The 7,644-nt window shown below is 45.7% G+C and overlaps 1 protein-coding gene across 1 annotated transcript in view; it reads right to left on the reverse strand.

Annotated features, from left to right (window-relative positions):
* Positions 1 to 3,268, reverse strand: part of hcst (hematopoietic cell signal transducer) — a 12,485-nt gene extending 9,217 nt beyond the window's left edge. The window contains exon 1 of the mRNA XM_083760837.1: positions 3,239 to 3,268. The gene's annotated coding sequence lies outside the window, so the exon portion shown is untranslated. The remainder of the gene's footprint in view (positions 1 to 3,238) is intronic.
* Positions 3,269 to 7,644: the final 4,376 nt, after the last annotated feature.

Raw genomic sequence — 7,644 nt, forward strand, 5'->3', positions numbered from 1 at the left:
TATACATTCTGGCCTTGACAGCCCCATACATCCAAACAGAAAACTATACATTCTGGCCTTGACAGCCCCATACATCCAAACAGAAAACTATACTTTCTGGCCTTGACAGCCCCATACATCCACACAGAAAACTATACTTTCTGGCCTTGACAGCCCCATCCATCCACACAGAAAACTATACTTCCTGGCCTTGACAGCCCCATACATCCACACAGAAAACTATACTTTCTGGCCTTGACAGCCCCATACATCCACACAGAAAACTATACATTCTGGCCTTGACAGCCCCATTCATCCAAACAGAAAACTATACTTTCTGGCCTTGACAGCCCCATACATCCACACAGAAAACTATACTTTCTGGCCTTGACAGCCCCATACATCCACACAGAAAACTATACTTTCTGGCCTTTACAGCCCATTCATCCAAACAGAAAACTATACATTCTGGCCTTGACAGCCCCATTCATCCAAACAGAAAACTATACATTCTGGCCTTGACAGCCCCATACATCCAAACAGAAAACTATACATTCTGGCCTTGACAGCCCCATTCATCCAAACAGAAAACTATACTTTCTGGCCTTGACAGCCCCATACATCCAAACAGAAAACTATACTTTCTGGCCTTTGTTAGCCCCATTCATCCAAACAGAAAACTATACTTTCTGGCCTTGACAGCCCCATTCATCCAAACAGAAAACTATACTTTCTGGCCTTGACAGCCCCATACATCCAAACAGAAAACTATACATTCTGGCCTTGACAGCCCATTCATCCAAACAGAAAACTATACTTTCTGGCCTTGACAGCCCCATTCATCCAAACAGAAAACTATACTTTCTGGCCTTGACAGCCCCATACATCCAAACAGAAAACTATACATTCTGGCCTTGACAGCCCCATACATCCACACAGAAAACTATACATTCTGGCCTTGACAGCCCCATGCATCCAAACAGAAAACTATACATTCTGGCCTTGACAGCCCATACATCCAAACAGAAAACTATACATTCTGGCCTTGACAGCCCCATACATCCACACAGAAAACTATACATTCTGGCCTTGACAGCCCCATACATCCACACAGAAAACTATACATTCTGGCCTTGACAGCCCCATACATCCAAACAGAAAACTATACATTCTGGCCTTGACAGCCCCATACATCCACACAGAAAACTATACATTCTGGCCTTGACAGCCCCATACATCCACACAGAAAACTATACTTTCTGGCCTTGACAGCCCCATACATCCAAACAGAAAACTATACATTCTGGCCTTGACAGCCCCATACATCCACACAGAAAACTATACTTTCTGGCCTTGACAGCCCCATACATCCAAACAGAAAACTATACATTCTGGCCTTGACAGCCCCATACATCCAAACAGAAAACTATACTTTCTGGCCTTGACAGCCCCATACATCCACACAGAAAACTATACATTCTGGCCTTGACAGCCCATACATCCAAACAGAAAACTATACATTCTGGCCTTGACAGCCCCATACATCCAAACAGAAAACTATACATTCTGGCCTTGACAGCCCATACATCCAAACAGAAAACTATACATTCTGGCCTTGACAGCCCCATACATCCAAACAGAAAACTATACATTCTGGCCTTGACAGCCCATTCATCCAAACAGAAAAGTCCAATTTGATTGCATTAAATTACTTTAAACAACATTAAATTCACTTTGTCAGATCACTTTGCCACTCAATGAGTTTATGTATGTGCATATAACCTCTATATATATTCATTCAGAGCGAGCATTTTTTAACTAAAATCTTTGCTCAAATCGACTCACAAACATTTCAGAAAACTGTCGGGATTTAGAAGGCATTTTGTAGAATATCCTTTCTCAGGTCTAAATGGCTCATGGGCTCAACCCATTCTGACCTGAGATCAGATTCTAAAAATGTCAGTCGTTCTTCGATTTTTCAAAAAGTTAGCAGACCTACAAGCTCGTAGCGCGCCACTCGGTGGCGCGCTACGAGCTTGTAGATCTGCTATTTTTCAATAGCTAAAGCATAACATGATGCTATAACACCAAAATGGGTTCCCGTTCAGAATGGGTTAAGGTTCATCATAGGCTCAGACTGAGTTGGGCAAAGGCAGCTTTCTCTCTCTGTCAGCCCAACGTCGTGGAATGAACGGCATCCTTTGACCTCATAGTTCAAAGGAATGCTCTTTTTATCACAGTGATTGATCCTGCATGCTTCAATTGATTCATTTCATTGACTGGTGGTTCAGCATGAAGTTCCTTTGTCATTTATCCTGATGTATAATAATGTTGTGTTGGATGTATTGTTTTTGACTGTATTGTGTGTAGTGTAACGTCTACATATTGTATTGTAACCTGAGCTAAATGAGGGCTTGCCCTCAACTGTATAGTTAAAGGTGATGATGATGACAGTAAGTAAGTAATTAAGTAAGTAAGTAACTAAGTAACTAAGTAAGGAATGAATGAAATACGTTTGTATGCAAATATATCAGAAAAACAATGTGCCGGAAGGGCGAGAAAAAATAATATCCAAAGGGGCTTATCGAGTGGCCTTCCTAAAAGCTGCCAAGTGAGCTTATGAAAAGAATAACACATATAATGAAAATAACACATAATAATCATAATCATAATAAGAAGAAGAAGAAATTATACTATAGTAGTAACATTAATAATGATAATACATTCAGTCTGACAGAAAGGGCGCTTTCAGCAGTAAATAAATGCCTCAACGCCGTTTCCCAGTCTTTCTTTCTTTCTTTCTTTCATCATATTACACAGGTTTAAGAATCCACTCGGTATAACAAACTTTAATTTTTTTTATGATCACAAAATACATTTCTTTCCTTAAACCACACCAGCCTGACATAAAGGGAGACACCACATAATGAACACATTAAAACCTAATTCTACAACCAGGTCTTTTATATCCATCCTCTTTTATGCAACACTTTGAGATTTGTGTCAAATAAAGAAAACACAGCATATTATTATGATTATTATGTTATGTTATGCTTTAGCTATTGAAAAATAGCAGATCTACAAGCCCATAGCGCGCCACCGAGTGGCGCGCTATGAGCTTGTAGGTCTGCTATTTTTGAAAAATCGAAGAACGACTGACTGACATAGAAACATAGCTTTTTCAGAAAACTGTCAGGATGTAGAAGACATTTTTAGAATCTGATCTCAAGTCAGAATGAGTTAAAAGGAACCATCTTACCGTGTAGTATGTGTATGTATAGACGATGAGTGTGGATTGCTTCTGTCTATGAGTGAACTACACTGAACAGTCATACTGACTTCCTGACCCCATACAGCCTGGCCCCTCCCTCCACAGTGACTGACAGGCAGGGACACAGATCCCAACCAATCAGAGAGAGAGAGAGAGAGAGAGAGAGAGAGAGAGAGAGAGAGAGAAGGCATTCATCAGCTTCGATTTTGACATGCTTCCAGGTCCATTTTAGTCTGTATTATTTAATGTTTTTTTCTTTTCTTTCATCACTTCGACTTTCATGACAGTCTAACGTTCATTAGAAGGACAATATCAGTCACCAGAAGCAGAGACGTGTGTTTTCAACTATAGTCTAACGTTCATTAGAAGGACAATATCAGTCACCAGAAGCAGAGACGTGTGTTTTCAACTAGTCTAACATTCATTAGAAGGACAATATCAGTCACCAGAAGCAGAGACGTGTGTTTTCAACTAGTCTAACATTCATCAGAAGGACAATATCAGTCACCAGAAGCAGAGACGTGTGTTTTCAATGAGTCTAACATTCATTAGAAGGACAATATCAGTCACCAGAAGCAGAGACGTGTGTTTCCAACCAGTCTAACATTCATTAGAAGGACAATATCAGTCACCAGAAGCAGAGACGTGTGTTTCCAACCAGTCTAACATTCATTAGAAGGACAATATCAGTCACCAGAAGCAGAGACGTGTGTTTTCAACTATAGTCTAACGTTCATTAGAAGGACAATATCAGTCACCAGAAGCAGAGACGTGTGTTTTCAACCAGTCTAACGTTCATTAGAAGGACAATATCAGTCACCAGAAGCAGAGACCTGTGTTTTCAACCAGTCTAACGTTCATTAGAAGGACAATATCAGTCACCAGAAGCAGAGACCTGTGTTTCCAACCAGTCTAACGTTCAGAAGGACAATATCAGTCACCAGAAGCAGAGACGTGTGTTTCCAATGAGTCTATCATTCATTAAAAGGACAGCGCCCACAGCGTCCATGTTAATTCTCTCCTCCACATCATCAGTGCCCATACCCGAGGCGGGGTTGGCGAAATAAGGGCCTTTCTGTGTGGGGTTCGCATGTTCTCCCCGTGTCCCCCTTTGTACAGTAATCCTGGTCTCTAAACTGCCTCCCCCTGGCCAGCCGGGGCGCCTGATAGAGGGGAAAGGAACTGGTCTCTAAACTGCCTCCCCCTGGCCAGCCGGGGCGCCTGATGGAGGGGAAAGGAACTGGTCTCTAAACTGCCTCCCCCTGGCCAGCCGGGGCGCCTGATGGAGGGGAAAGGAACTGGTCTCTAAACTGCCTCCCCCTGGCCAGCCGGGGTGCCTGATAGAGGGGAAAGGAACTGGTCTCTAAACTGCCTCCCCCTGGCCAGCCGGGGCGCCTGATAGAGGGGAAAGGAACTGGTCTCTAAACTGCCTCCACCTGGCCAGCCGGGGCGCCTGATAGAGGGGAAAGGAACTGGTCTCTATACTGCCTCCCCCTGGCCAGCCGGGGCGCCTGATAGAGGGGAAAGGAACTGGTCTCTATACTGCCTCCCCCTGGCCAGCCGAAACGAATACCATTATTAGCATGAAGGACAGTGGGTGAAAAAAGAAAAATCGTGGGATAAAAATTGAGATTAAAAAAAAGATGACAAAGTATAGACTAGGAAGACATTCAGATGACGTAGTAGGAGTCGATGTCGTCGATGTAGGGCAGCTGTGTCTCCCAGCACAGCTGTGCCAGGGCCTGAGCCAGCACGTTCTCCGACATCTCCTGGGCCTCCACCTCCAGACGCTCCACGCACAGCTCCACCACGCACCAGCTGTCCTCAATCGGCTCCTCCGATTGGTCCTCAGTCAGGTCCTCTTCATCCGATTGGCGCTCAATCAGGTCCTCTTCATCCGAGTGGCCCTCAATCAGGTCCTCTTCATCCGATTGGTGCTCAATCAGGTCCTCTTCATCGATGGGTGGGTGGGCGGAATGGAGAAAATATAATAACAATCACGATGTTATTTTTTCAAGCAGTATCACGATACACAATATTGTATAATAATAATACAATAATATTTTTTCATGCATTGTTATGGTTAATTTTGAAGTTACTTAACAGTACAACCACAATGTAACAAAACAACTATAGGTAACAAAAACTTCAAGGTAACAAACAATTATTCAGTATTTAAGTCCGACGTCATTTTGTAGTGCTACGTTACGTCCGGGTCCAAGTGGCACCAGCTCCCGTCCGCATCCCATTGTAAATTGAATATCTAAACGCGTGAATCTTTTTACAATGACGCTATTTTTCAGAAAGGAAGCCATTGAGGGTTAAAATGGGTCTTAATGCTTCCAACTCGAGTAGAATTATTAATGTTTTGTGCATGTGTCCATGATAATAAAAATATATGATGTGGAGACAATAAAGACTATTATTATCATTATTATTGAAGGTGGTAACAGTCCATTTGCTCAGTACAATATTTCGGGGGCATATTTAGAATGCGTGCAGGCTTGAGTATGTTGAATCTAGTTTGCATTAATGAGGATTTAGTTGACACAATAAAATAAAATGGCGATAGTATTCCGTGTGGGGCAGACGGCCTGTCACAGCCAGATTTGGGAGAGCAGCACAGCTTTGTTGTTGCGAGGAAAGCGGTAAAATGAGACTTTCGTGGTTGTTTTCGTCTCAGATTTAGTCTGACGGAGCGTCACAGTATAACTCTATGGGGACACAAAAGCGACACAAAAGTAGGACCCGGAAGTATCTCAGGAGGGGGGCGCTCACGTCACGGCTAAAATACTGAATAGGTAACAAAAACTACAAGGTATAACAAAAACTACAAGGTAACAAAAACTACAAGGTAACTAAAAGAAAACAGACAGACCATTTAGACCAAAATACTATTAAAGGTATATTCAGTGATTTCACTTAATTCAAATATCACTTTTTTTCCCCTTTTTTTGCGATAATCCTCCCTACTATAGAGCAGGGGTTCTCAACGTTTTTTGGCCGGGGATCCCCGGGGACCCCCTCGGGACCCCCGCAAATGCTTTGGCAATGACTAATTACTTCCTCCCTGTCCCCATATCGCGCACCCAGCCCTACCTTCATCTGGGCGCTCCTCTTCAGGGAGGAGACGCCCCTCTGGGCGCTCCTCAAACCTGTCCTCTTCAGGGAGGAGACGCCCCTCTGGGTGCTCCTCAAACCTGTCCTCTTCAGGGACGAGACGCCCCTCTGGGTGCTCCTCAAACCTGTCCTCTTCAGGGACGAGACGCCCCTCTGGGTGCTCCTCAAACCTGTCCTCTTCAGGGAGGAGACGCCCCTCTGGGCGCTCCTCAAACCTGTCCTCTTCAGGGAGGAGACGCCCCTCTGGGCGCTCCTCAAACCTGTCCTCTTCAGGGAGGAGACGCCCCTCTGGGTGCTCCTCAAACCTGTCCTCTTCAGGGACGAGACGCCCCTCTGGATGCTCCTCAAACCTGTCCTCTTCAGGGAGGAGACGCCCCTCTGGGTGCTCCTCAAACCTGTCCTCTTCAGGGACGAGACGCCCCTCTGGATGCTCCTCAAACCTGTCCTCTTCAGGGACGAGACGCCCCTCTGGGTGCTCCTCAAACCTGTCCTCTTCAGGGAGGAGACGCCCCTCTGGGTGCTCCTCAAACCTGTCCTCTTCAGGGACGAGACGCCCCTCTGGGTGCTCCTCAAACCTGTCCTCTTCAGGGAGGAGACACCCCTCTGGGCGCTCCTCAAACCTGTCCTCTTCAGGGAGGAGACACGCCCCGCCTCTCGTCTCCACGGAGCTAGGACATGCCGCCTCCTCCGTCTGTCCCTGGAACCGTCTGTCCACTCTGTGGTCTGTCTGTCTGTCCTGCATCCCCTGGTCCGTTTGTCTGTCCACTCTCTGGTCCAATGGGGAACACGGCCAGCATGTTGACTGAATGTTACCCATGTTTACGGGCAGGAGGGCGGGCGGGCGGGAGGGCGTTCGGACGTTCGGGCGGGCGGGCAGGCAGGCGGGCGTTCAGGCGGGCAGGCAGGCAGGCGGGCAGGCAGGCAGGTGGGCGGGCGATGTGCAGAACGACGTCTCAAATATCCAACAGCTTCCACACCTGCGAAAAGAAACAGCAGGTTTGTGGATGTGTTGGGAGTTGAATTGATTACATGAGACCATCACTGTTAGCTTGACCTGGTGTTGGGTATAGAGGGGCAGGGTGGGGGGCGGGGGTTTCAATGTTTGTAAACAGTATGTCTGTATAGCTGCGTCCTGTAAACGCATGTGATTCATTCATTCTCCCCCTACCCCCTCCCCTCTGACCCATCTCCATTCTAAAGTTCACAGCCACAATGGTGGCTGGAGACCTGCAGCCTATAGTTTTAACCTGCCACGGGTTATAGTTTTAACCCCC

Source organism: Protomyctophum parallelum (assembly GCF_964188405.1).
Source record: "Protomyctophum parallelum genome assembly, chromosome: 3".
Classification (NCBI taxonomy): Eukaryota; Metazoa; Chordata; class Actinopteri; order Myctophiformes; family Myctophidae; genus Protomyctophum; species Protomyctophum parallelum.